Here is a 13,035-nt window from a genome sequence, read left to right as displayed (position 1 = left end):
GAGGCGGGGTGCTGCAGGGTTGGGGGTTATGTCCTCCTCCCCTGTGGGCAGCTCTTCCTCTGTGGCAAGGAGGTGCTCAGCTGCCTCCTGCATGGCATGGAGCAGGGCGAGCACTGCTCCTACAGGCGTGGCTGGGTGGACTTCTGGCTGCTGCTGCTGCTGGGGATCCATGACTGCGTCACTCGAGGTGTGCCTGCCTATGGCTCTGCAGACCGCGTGCTGTGCAGGCTGTCTGTGTCTGGGAGGGGCCCTTTAAGGGAGCGGCTAGCTGTTGCCCCTGAAGCGCTAGTCCGCCCTGTGACCCTGCCTGCAGCTGTTCTTGGCACCCTTATTTCGATGTGTGCTACTTTGGCGTGTAGACGTTCCCTCGCAGCGCCTATTTTGATGTGGTACTGCCCAAGGTCGACATTGAATGTTGACGGCACCAGCCCTGGAGGACGTGTAGATGCTATTCGTGTGTAGACATAGCCTCCAGGTAATTCTGAGTAACTTTTAGCCACTACTGACCTTTACTGTATTTAACCTTCTGTTCTACAGGTAAAGGCTCAGTAGTCGGTACAAGGTCTCAATCCCCAAACCAAAAATAAACAGGGTTTTCCTTTTATGATATTCTCTGTGGTAGGATAATTGGAGAGCAGAAATGTATGAGATCATCATGTCTTCCTCTCATATTGAATGTACAAGTCCTACAGTGAAAATACTCAAGATGGAAAGGGAAAAAGAGTGTGGGACCTCAATCTGTGTATGAGCAACTTTAATTAATAGACCATGGGCTAATATGTTGCCAGTGGTTTCTGGTTTATTTCTGAATATTCTCAAATATAATACAGTTTGAACCTCTCTAATCCAGAACTCTTTTGTCTGGCAACATCCGTAATCTGGTATAATTTTAGTTAGCCAGTTGACCACTTATCCTGGGTGTGGCCAAGTTTCCCGTGGTCCCGTAAAGATTGTTTACTGCCGCCAGGTCTGGTGCTCAGTGTTCTGTGCTGTTATTTAGCTGTAATTCCCCCCTAGATGTATTGTCAGAGCCCAGTAAGCAGTGGAAGTATTGGTAATGCTGCTAGACAATATTGGCCTCCCATAGTCCAGCAAATTCTCTCATCTGGCACCAGTCAAGTTCCAAGGGTGCTGAACAAGAGGAGTTCAACCCTTATTTGAAAAAGCAAGGCCACTCTGCATGGTGGATCAAGCTACACAAGTTAGATGTAGTTGTGGATTTTGTGGCATCATTTACTAGCAAATCTAACAAAACCAATATGTCTCTTTATTTGTAGACAAAAAGCAAATAGTGTAGTTGTACTTCAAGAAGAAGTCATAAAAGACATCTCCAAAAACACTGTTCCATTTGCATTTTGAATGGAGTCATCAGAAACACTCAACTTTACTCTGTTTTAAAATACATGCCACTCAGCTAAAAATGTTTTCCATGTTCATTGCAGAGGGACAATAGAGGAAGCTTAGAGAGGATTCAAGGTAAATCACATTGCAACATGTCATCAACACATTATGTATAAACATGTGAAAGTCACACATGGCCACACAAATACATAGAGACAGCTCCAATTTTAGAACAAACAAGATGGATAACAAATAGCTAAAGAAATTGCAATTTGATGAGGAGGACCTGGATCCCAACAGCAGTGCTTTCCTGAAACATTTATTAGACTACTTCCCAACAGACATAACATTTCCCATGTTTTCCTTGCATTTCACAATGCATCTCAGTGCTCACAGTGTGAACTTTACCAGTACTGATTTTTAGTGGATTACTGGAGGTGAGCCAGGAGGCAATGACTTCCAGGCATCTCCAGTCTCCAAACTTAGATTTCCCCTGACATCCAACCAGCCTGTGACACTGCTGATGAACGCCCACACAAGATGACTTGGCAGAGTACACAACTATGCTCATGCAAAGAATTTTTGTCGCTCGGGCCATGTGAATGAGGATGATCTGTACAATTTTTGAATTGATAAAGACAAAAAAAATAATAAAAAGGCAAGACATTTTCATTCAGCCACTCAGGAATCAGCCAAGTTAAAGAGACTTACAGAAGACATTTTTCGCACTGCTGGTACCCAGCTCTATCATCATCAACAACCACAGGCTCAGCACCTGTTAGGATCCGATGCCTCCCTCACTATTTCCTTCCATCTTTCCCCATCCAGTGAGGAGTGGCTTAGTTTCTGTTACCCAGCTCTAGAATACCTATAATCCTCAGGGCTGATTGTCCAAGATGGTGTTGGTGTACTGCTTCAGATTGCAGGAAGCATAGAAATATACATTAATCAAGAAGCTTGCCTAACTGACTCACCCAGACTTTTTAAAATATTTCAGCTTTTGCCCATAGTAGTCTACACATGAATTGGGCTTTTTGACCAAGTGACCTTTGGTTCTAGGTACCAAATTTACTTTTCAAGTACGTTAGTATGAATAAAATTTCACTTCAAGAAAAAATGAAGAGGAGTGGATACCAACTTGGGCAAATTAAAATGCAGTTCTGGATTTGCAACAATTCAGTATTTGCTGACCCCAAGTGTTCAAAATTTGTGAGTCAGTGCCCCCAAAATGTGAGATGGGTTAAAAATAATGAGATTTTTAAAAATGTTGTTTATTTGCTTTTTGGGTTTAGAATAGTTAACGTGCACTGGTATAACAGTTTCAAGCTTTTTTTTCTGTAAACATGATAGCTAGTAACTTACTTTTTAAAATGAAAGCTGAGATTCTTATATATTTGCTTGTTTTCAGGAGATGGAGTTTGACAAAAAACACCTAATTTCATAAGAGTCATGGTAGACCAGAGAACTGGCAACACTAAAAATGTTTGCAAATATTTTTTGCCATTCTCCACTTAGTTGAGAGAACAGGAACTTTTTAGGTATAAACTTTCCTGAGACCCTCTGTGAGTCTAAAGCAGACTTGGTTATATGTAAATAATATTCCACGATTTCCAGTACAAAAAAGATAGGCAACATCATTGGGAACAAAATGACCAGAGTTAAGAGTCTGCAAGTCGTGAGTTCAGATCTTGTTTGGTCATTGATTTTCTACGTGGTCTTGGACAGTCATTTCATCTTTCTGTTTCATATTCTCCATTGTATTATGAAGGATTGAAGTTACAAAGATTAAACAGATGAATATTTGTTCAGTGCTTTGGAGATGAAACATGCTATATGAATGCAAAGCATTATTTTGTGACAGAAATTACAGTTCATGTGTCCTTTTGCCATTCAGCACAGGTTTCAAGGGTGCAGGGCTTGGAGGCTGCTTACTGCTTCCTGATTCAGCACCCACTTGGTCTTGGAAGCAATTTCAGATCAGCCCTGGGAGTTGCTCTTATTTATGTCAAAAGAGATCAGTTTAACAAAGTGCCCATCTACCACACCAACACACCAGCTCCTCACCTTGCTTCCCATCTCCTGTGATGATATGAGGGGATGGTTAGCACAGAAACCATCACCAGGTTATTCCTCTGCAAAAGAGAGTTCTTTGCTGGCTATCTGCAGCCAGAGTCAGACCTGCAATGCTAATTAAAGTCCTGTGCTAAGTCTCTACAGAATCAATGTTACCAGTCAGATTACAGTAGTGCTCCAAATTTTTAATTTTTTTATTTGTTGGTTAATAGAAATGGATTGTGTTGGAGTATAAAGCAAAGTATTTCAGTTTGTCTTAACAGTGTTTTTAATTACAATTATATTTATAGAACTTAAATTGTGATAGTCTTTTATCATAGTGTGTTAATACTATTAAACTCATTTAACTGGAAGCAGGAAAGAGAGAGCAGCTAGTGGGGTGCCACGTTTTCATCTGAGTCTCTTCACAATTCTTCAGGTCATTTGTTTTCTGTAAAGCATCAATGCATTTGAGGGCCTAAAATGTCAAAATTTACCCAATGTATTGGCTTGGGTTGGAGGCTGATGTTCCCTACTGGTCAGCCTGGAAATCTCCTGAGTGAAATGAGTGGGAGTGAGGTCAGGGAGGACAAAAGTACAGATACATTGGACATTCTTGGCTTCTTCAAAGAGCATATCGTTCCAAATCTAGGGTATGACATCCACAATCTTATGATTTGAACTGAGCTAATAAGGGCTTACACCCTTTTGGATGCCACCCTGTGGAAACTTCTTACTGGACTGAGTTGATCACAGGATATCCTAATAAAATTCTTCAGAGGCAGGTTAGGTTAAGCTGTTAATAGATATACACACAATCACTTCACAATAAATGGGGGAAAAGCCGGTTGAAATCGTCATGTAACAAACTGAACAAAAATTTATATTTAGATAGTGTCAGCATCTGTGTTGATGTGTATTACTAAGCTAACCCATTCTGAGATTGCTCAATGGCATCTGAGTAAGAAGAACAGTGCCTAGCAGTCAGCAGAGTGCAGGTATGCAGGAGGAATGATAGAGGACTGAAAGAACTGTCTCTGTTCCTCTACAATGAAGTCCCCAGGCAGGCAAGTGAGATTTTAAGAAAATGACAAGCATGGGCAGAAATGGCAAGTTGTAAGTCTGTGTTGTAAGGAAAAAAATTGTTGCTCTCTTTTTCTCGATATGAAATTCATGACAGGTATAGGAATATAGTGTTAATAGAGAGCAATAATTTTTAACTTGTTACTAAATTGATTTGACCCAGCTGTTCCTGTCTCTGAAATAGGTGCACTAAGCAGTAGGCATGTTGGAAAGTTTATACTTAAGGGAGCTGAGGGTCAATCTGGAAGCATCAGAAAGGGAAGTTTACTGAGACAGACAGGTGAGATAATGTATGTCAATAATTGCAAATTTCACAGCACAGAATTGTGTCTCAGTGTTCTTCATGGATAGCGGAAAGCTGGTTGTTTATTCAGATTCAAGGGAAATTTGTTGCTTGTTTTCTGTTTTTGTTATTTTTTTTCTCTCTCTGTGAGCGCTTAGTTAAGAATGTGTGGTACAGAACTGGCTGAAGCACTGATTTGATTACTATATAGTTTCATGTGGCATTTCTCAACTAATTGTAAATGGGATTGAGCATTTTCTATTTCTAGTGTGTCAGCTCAATCCTCACTACATATCCATTAGTATTAAAATGTTTAAAAATCACACTTTGTTTTTCCATCACAAGATGCTTATCTATTGAATAAGTATGCATGTGAATATATTAAGTGTAGTCAGAAGCAAAACATTGTCAGAAATTGGACAAATGCAGTGAAATTAAGGTGATGTTCTGGGTTTATGAAACATACAGTATCACAAGTATGTGCCATAAATAAAGGAAAAGGTAACAAGTTAACTCTGTATTGTACTCCTGTTTACAAACGTGAATCTGTCTAGAACTTATTTATCCCTGTGTCTATTACATTATCTCAAAATATTTTCCAGTTAACTCTTTTACATGGAACTCTTTGTCAGAGGATGTTGTGAAGGCTAGGACATTAACGGCCAAAAAAGATCTTGATAAATTCATGGAGGTTAGGCCCATCAGTGGTTACTAGCCAGGATGGGCAGCAATGGTGTCCCTACCTCTGTTTGTCAGAAGCTGGAAATAGGTGATAAGGGAGGTATCACTTGATGCTTTTCTGTTCTGTTCATTCCTCTGGGGTCACCTGGTATTGGCCGCTGTTGGGAGACAGGATACTACATTAGATGGACCTTTAGTCTGATCCAGTCTGGCCCTTCTTATGTTCATGTGTTTCATAGCCTGCTTAAGATCTGTTGATGGATTTTGTCAGCATGATAGGAAAGATGGAGGGGACTGAAATGAGGAGGTCTGAAAGTTGTCCAAGTTTCAACAGCTGGAATAATTTGCCTGTTCCGTTGAAAATAGGACCCAATGTTATGTGGTTTAAATATATCCTTAACCACGTAGCTTAAGAAGCCTTGTTGGTGTACTATTTACTGAAATTGTAATTACTCATTGCTGTTGGTTGTCTCCTAGTCTAGACTGCATGTCCTGATTATACTGTTTGTATTATATGTGGTATGAGGGTTGTCACCTTCGGACTTTCACAAATTGGCCATGTCTACACTAGCCCCAAACTTCGAAACGGCCATTCAAATGGCCATTTCGAAGTTTACTAATGAAGCGCTGAAATGCATATTCAGTGCTTCATTAGCATGCGGGCGGCCGCGGCACTTCGAAATTGACGCGCCTTGCCACCGCGCGTCTCGTCCCGATGGGGCTACTTTTCGAAAGGACGCCACCTACTTCGAGCTCATGGGAATAAGGGGACTTCAAAGTAGATGGCGTCCTTTCGAAAAGTAGCCCTGTCAGGACGAGACGTGCGGCAGCGAGGCGCGTCAATTTCGAAGTGCCATGGCCGCCCGCATGCTAATGAAGCACTAAATATGTATTTCAGCGCTTCATTAGTAAACTTCGAAATGGCCATTTGAATGGCCGTTTCGAAGTTTGGAGCTAGTGTAGACACGGCCATTGAGATCTGTATCTCTTGAGGCTGTGCCAGTGAGCAAAGTTGTAAATAAGTAAAATGAATAATCTAAATGAATAATCTAAAGTGCAGTTATTAGGGTCAGAAAAGTATGCTATAAAAATGATGACGTGTAGGTTCCATATTTTTCCCCCTCAGTAATCCCATTTCAAAAATGCTTCACTTTATAGAACAAATGAAGAATTTCCTAACTGCAAACTCAAGCAGGCATTTGCAAATACCTTTTCTGCTTCTTACGTCTTCATCAAGTGCCAGGGGTTGCCTTCGATGGTGGGAGAGATCATCCCATCTCACTGGACAGTCACCATCCGTCTCAAGCTGGGCAGCCCCCAGCCAGTAAGGTACTGTCCCACCACAGTTTACCTTCCTCACTGGGTGCGTGAGGCTTAAGGTTCCCAAACCTGACAAGTGACTGAAATATGAGCACCAGGCAAACCAATAAGAAAATCAACAAGAAAAGGAAACCATCAAAGTTTTAAGCTTGCTTGCTTAAGCTTGCTTGCTGGAATGTGTGGACCATGCTGACCGGTTTGACTGAAGATCTTCAGGACATCAGCGACACCCTAAAGACAGCTGTCATCAATGAGGAACTGAAGAGGCTCCAAGTTGACATTGCTGCTCTGCAAGAGATGCAACTCGCAGATTCAGGATCTCTAAAGGAATAGGACTACACCTTTTTCTGGAAGGGTAAAGCCCAAGAAGAACCCAGGGAGCATGGTGTTGACTTTGCCATCAGAAACACCCTTCTACAAATGGTGGAATTAGTCATGGGTGGATCAGAAAGACTCCTTCAGGTCATACTTCAAACTTGTGCTGGTCCTGTCCACCTGATCAGCGCTTACGCTCCAACCCTGTACGCCACACCGGAAGTAAAAGACAAGTTCTATGACATGCTTAGTGCTGCCATAGCGCAAATACCTGCTCACAAACAACAGTACATTTTGGGTGACTTCAATGCAAGAGTTGGAGCCGATTGTGACTCATGGCCTTCCTGCTTAGGCCACTTCGGTGTGGGAAAAATGAATGAAAGCAGACAGCGTCTTCTCGAAATTTGCACATACCACAATCTGTGCATCACAAACACATTTTTCCAAACCAAGCCACAGCACAGTGTGTCATGGAGACACTCACGCTTGAAACACTGGCATCAACTAGACGTGGTCATTGATAGACGTGATAACCTCAAAAACGTCCTTCTGACACACAGCTAACATAGTGCCGACTGCAATACAGATCACTCGCTAGTTTGCTCCAAACTCAAGGTGAGACCCAAGAAGCTGTACCACTCTAAACCAACTGGAAGGCCCTGCATTGATGCCAGAAAGACAGCAAACTCAGAGAGAGCTGAAAAGTTCAGAAAGACCCTCGAGGAGAATCTGCACAGCAGCTCTGGGGGTGCCGATGTGACATCCAGATGGCAGCATCTGAGGGATACAATTTACAACACGGCCTTGTCGGTGTTTGGAAGAAGAGCTAAAAACACAAATGACTGGTTCAAAGCTAACTCCAATGAGATGATTCCAGCCATCGAAAAGAAGCACACTGGACTCCTGGAGTACAAACACTCACCAAGCCAGAGTACCCTGCACGCACTCAGAGCAGCCAGAAAAACAGTACAGCAGACGGCCAGGCGCTGTGCCAACAACTACAGGCTCGAGCTATGCAGCAGCATCCTGACCAGTGCTGACTCTGGTAATCTCAGGGGAATGTACGAGGGCATTAAGAAGGCATTAGGACCCACCCAGAATAAGATGGCAACTCTGAAATCCAAATCTGGTGAAGTCATCACTGACCAAGCCAAACAGATGGAGTGCTGGGTCGAGCACTACTCCGAGCTGTACTCATGCGAGAACATTGTGGTTGATACAGCCCTCAGTGCTGTCGAGCTCCTACCATTAATGGACGAACTGGATCAGGAACCAACTGTTGACGAACTGAAGAAAGCCATCGACAGCACTGCAGTAGGAAAGGCCCCAGGCCAGGATGGTATACCACCAGAGGTAATCAAATGTGCCACGGACACCCTCCTGGAACCCCTACATGAGCTACTGTGCCTGTGCTAGAGAGAGGGAGAGGTTCCACAGGATATGCGCGACGCTAACATTGTAACCTTGTATAAGAACAAAGGAGACAGAAGTGACTGCAACAATTAGTGTGGAATCTCCTTCCTAAGCATCACTGGTAAACTCTTTGCTCGCGTCATCCTCGGCAGACTCCAGAAGATTGCTGAGAGGGTGTATCCTGAATCACAGTGCAGATTCTGCACAGAGAGATCTATCATTGACATGGTCTTCTCTCCGACGCAGCTGCAGGAGAAATCCAGGGAGCAGAGGAAGCTGCTCAATATTGCCTTAGTCGACCTGACCAAGGCCTTCGACTTGGTCAGCAGGGATGGACTGTTCAAACTGGTCCACAAGATAGGCTGTCCACCACGGTTACTCAGGATGATCCAGTGTTTCCATGAATACATGAGAGGAACCATCCAATATGATGGCACATTATTGGATGTTTTCAGCATCAGGAGCAGCGTTAAACAAGGATGCATCCTTGCTCCAACATTGTTCGGGATCTTCTTTGCACTCCTCCTGAAGCACACCTTTGGATCTTCAACAGAGGGCATCTTTTTGCACACAAGATGTGATGGGAAACTGTCTAATCTTGTAAGGCTGAAAGCTAAATCTAAGGTGCGGGAAGTCCTCATCAGAGATATGCTGTTCGCAGATGATGCTGCTGTAGTGTCACACACAGAAGACCAGCTCCAGAAACTGCTGGATCAGTTCTCCAAAACATGCAAGGACTTCAGGCTTTCCATCAGCCTAAAGAAGACAAATGTACTTGGTCAGGGCATTGCTGAGCTTCCATCAATCAGCATTGACAACTATACGTTAGAGGTCGTCCACAAGTTCGTTTACTTCGGGTCCACCATTCCTGACACCCTGTCATTGGAGGCTGAGCTAAATAGGAGGATCGGAAAAGCAGCCACAACTCTGTCCAGGCTCAGCAAGAGAGTGTGGAATAACATCAAGTTGTACACCCACACCAAAATGCAAGTCTATAGAGCCTGCATCCTCAGCACTCTCCTTTACAGCAGCAAGCCTTGGACCCTGTACACCCGCCAGGAAAAGAGGCTGAACGTCTTCCACTTGCGCTGCCTCAGGTGCATCCTTGGAATATCATGGAAGGACAGAGTGTCCAATGCCACTGACCTTGAGCGAGCTGGAATCCCAACCATGCACACCCTTCTCAGGCAGCAGTGGCTCCGCTGGCTTGGCCACGTCCACAGGATGAATGATGGAAGGATCCCAAAAGACCTCCTGGATGCCCCCAGTTGCGCTGCAAAGATGTTTGCAAGAGGGACCTCAGGGAGGTAGACATCGAGCCGGACAGCTGGGAGGAGCTGGCAGAAGATTGCAGCAGATGGAGTCAGGAACCACACAAGGGCCTTCAGAAGGGTGAGCTGAGGATCAGACAGCTAGCAGAGGAGAAGTGAGCCCACAGAAAGCACAGTAAGGACCTGCCAGACATCCATTACACATGCAACAGATGCAGCAAGGACTGTCACTCTTGTGTGGGCCTTCACAGTCACAGTTGACGCTGCAAATGATGATCCCTAATGGAACTACGAAGGGCGCAATCCATAGTCTACATAGACTGAAGGATGCCTACTACTATATCCCAGTGTGCTCCTAACCTGCTCATCCTTGTGCAAATCAGACCTGAGGAAGGGTGATCCTCTTGTGTGAAGATAGTTACAGTACTTTAGCAGCCATGAAGTGGTACTGATTTGCACAGAACTCACAAAGCAGCGGCTGGAGAGGAATCAGAATTTATGTAGATTCGTGAATCCAGAATCACTTTTTGCACTAATGACTCATACAAGTGGAGTTAATAATATAGCCAGAGATATCATGCATTTAGTCACTATTTGGACCAGTGTCACCCATCTGAAGTTAGAGCTACATCTGTTGTTGAGGTGTTGTGTGTTGCCAACCTGCTTTTAGAACTTTTATTGAAAATCATATTATGGTTCTGTGATAGCTAGTCAAAGGTCAGTATCCCAATGTAACTTGCTGCAAAGCTGTGTGTTGGTGCTGGTGCAGACACTACCTAGGCCTGGATGGCAGTTCTATGTTCCAGTTAAAGTGTGTGCATGTGTGTGTGTTAAGGAATACCTTTGTTTAGACACTGAGTTTAATTGTTCTTATTATATCTTAAATCACCCCTGTATACATGACCCGTTGGATAAGCCACCCCTTTTTTTTTCTGCCAGTGCTTCCCGCACTCCCAAATCCCAGATTTAGATTAAATGCACACATATACAAATTTATTTTCCTCTCACTTAAATATCCAGGTAAATATTTTGCCTTCATTTAAAATAACTATAGTGTCTTTTACCCAGCCCATACTGTGAGTTCAGTGCAGATACAACTGGAGAAATTTCTTAAATAATAATATGTCTGTATTTGAATTCTGGTTAATTTAATGAGGTGTAGGGGGAGGAGGAAGGGAAGAATAAGTTTGTCTTTACATGAGTTCTCAACTGTGATCTTATGAAATCCCAAGAATAGGTATTTTTAAAAGTTGCTTCAGAGAAATTATACATCACAGATCCTGCAATTGTGAAACTTGTTGCTACAGGAAGTGCTTGAAATCAAGAATGTAACAAAATTCTAAAAGAGACTGGACATTTATATGGATAACAAGACCAGCCAGAGCTATAAAGGTTACCCCTAACAAAAAATGTGGAAGCGATATTAAACCTCATGCTTCAGGTCTCAAACAGATCTCTAATAGTTAGAGATTAGGGTGATGCATAATAAGGAGTGGCACCTGTGTTTGAGGAGGCAGATTATCCTATATCTGCCTACTGTGAATCTTTATACCTTCTTTTAAAGTACCTGTTGCTTACTGTTGCTGGAGACAGGTTACTGAACTCAGTGGATCTCAGGTCTGATCCAGAATAACAAGTTATATATTCCTAAAGCTGGAATATAAGCATCCAATTGATTGATGCACAGAGAACTTTATACCTCCTGTTCCTCACTTTGAAATTGTAACAGAGAGGAAGCTGTGCTAGTCTATTCACTATCAAAACAAAAAGCAGTAAGTAGCACTTTAAAGACTAGCAAAATAGTTTATTAGGTGAGCTTTCATGGGACAGACCCACTTCTTCAGACCATAGCCAGACCAGAACAGAGTCAATATTTAAGGCACAGAGAGCCTCCTTGCTTACTGTTTTTGGTTCTCTGTGCCTTAAATATTGAGTCTGTTCTGGTCACACTTTGAAATTGGTGTTTAATTGTCATCCGCTGACCATAATAATACTTGCAATGAGGACCTGGTTATGTTTTTTGCAGAGTTCTGCTAACTAAGGTTTTGTGCATGTATGACTAACCACGTGTAAGATGAATCCATGTCCTTCATGGATGAGTGAAGGGTCCAGAAAAAATTGAGTCCATTACTGAAGACCCTTGGTAAAGCTGTCTTTCTGGAGGACTAGCTGCAAGGCATGTTTGAAGTGTTGCTCTTCACCCACACAGTAACTTTTCAAAAATCATTAAACAAATACTCTGATTTTCCAAAAAGTCATCTTCAGACCCATGTAAACTGAGGCTGGATCCATGGTTTAATCCTGCCCTCGCTTCTCTTTTAACAGCAGGGTCTGGGAGCATTTTTTGCACTTACCTTGGTGGCTGGTTGGGAGCACCTGCTGACAGTCTCTGTAAATATTTCATATAAACTGGGAGCAAGTGCTTTTTGCTGAAATTCTACCCGATGAAATTTTAGAATATTGCAGAAGGAAAAAAAAAGAGAAAATTCATAAAAATAATTAGCATATGCCAATTAACTATAATAATGACACTTTAAATCACTCCCTGGAAATACAGTAGTTTTGGCTCTGTGCCAACTATAATATCTATGGCTGCTGTCTTTCAAGTGGCCATGCATCCATTTTGAGATCTGACAGTGATGATTAGTTTTTAAACATTTAATTGCTGCCATTGTTTTACTGAAGGAATTTTATAGCCTTACTTAGACATTTAATTTCACACAGCAGCTGCTATTGATGTCGATGATTTAGGTACTTAAAATGGGAAAAAATAAATGCCCCTAACTTGGAATTTTTAGTGGCTAACTCATTACCATGGAAAAGACTAAGAACAAGTTGAACCATCAACCCCACAGAAGCATTCATATCAGTAGTCAAAAATGCTCTGTATTTTGCCAAGTATCCTGGGCTGTCACATCTGCCATCACCACCTGTGATAATTTTCCTCCTGTTTTGCACTAAATAATCAATTACAAGATTCTATTTTCCCTCTACACACACTCATTTATAGCAACTGGCTCAGCTGATGCTGATAGTGCTAGCAAGAGGACACAGTACCAAAGACTTTTTGAGCATAATATGGTCAGTGTGAAACCCCATAAACAAGCTGCATAATGTTTGTTTCTCTCAGGTGTGTCATTAATGATGAATGACCCAGCATGGGTAGATAAGGATTTACTGAATAATCAGAAGAGTAAGAACTGTTACAATTTTTGATATACAATACAATCAAATGGGCTCTGTGTGTTTTCATTTTAAACACTGGACACTGATAAT

This window comes from Carettochelys insculpta, chromosome 7, assembly GCF_033958435.1.
Source record: "Carettochelys insculpta isolate YL-2023 chromosome 7, ASM3395843v1, whole genome shotgun sequence".
In the NCBI taxonomy this organism is placed as follows: Eukaryota; Metazoa; Chordata; order Testudines; family Carettochelyidae; genus Carettochelys; species Carettochelys insculpta.
This window is presented reverse-complemented; position numbering follows the sequence as displayed.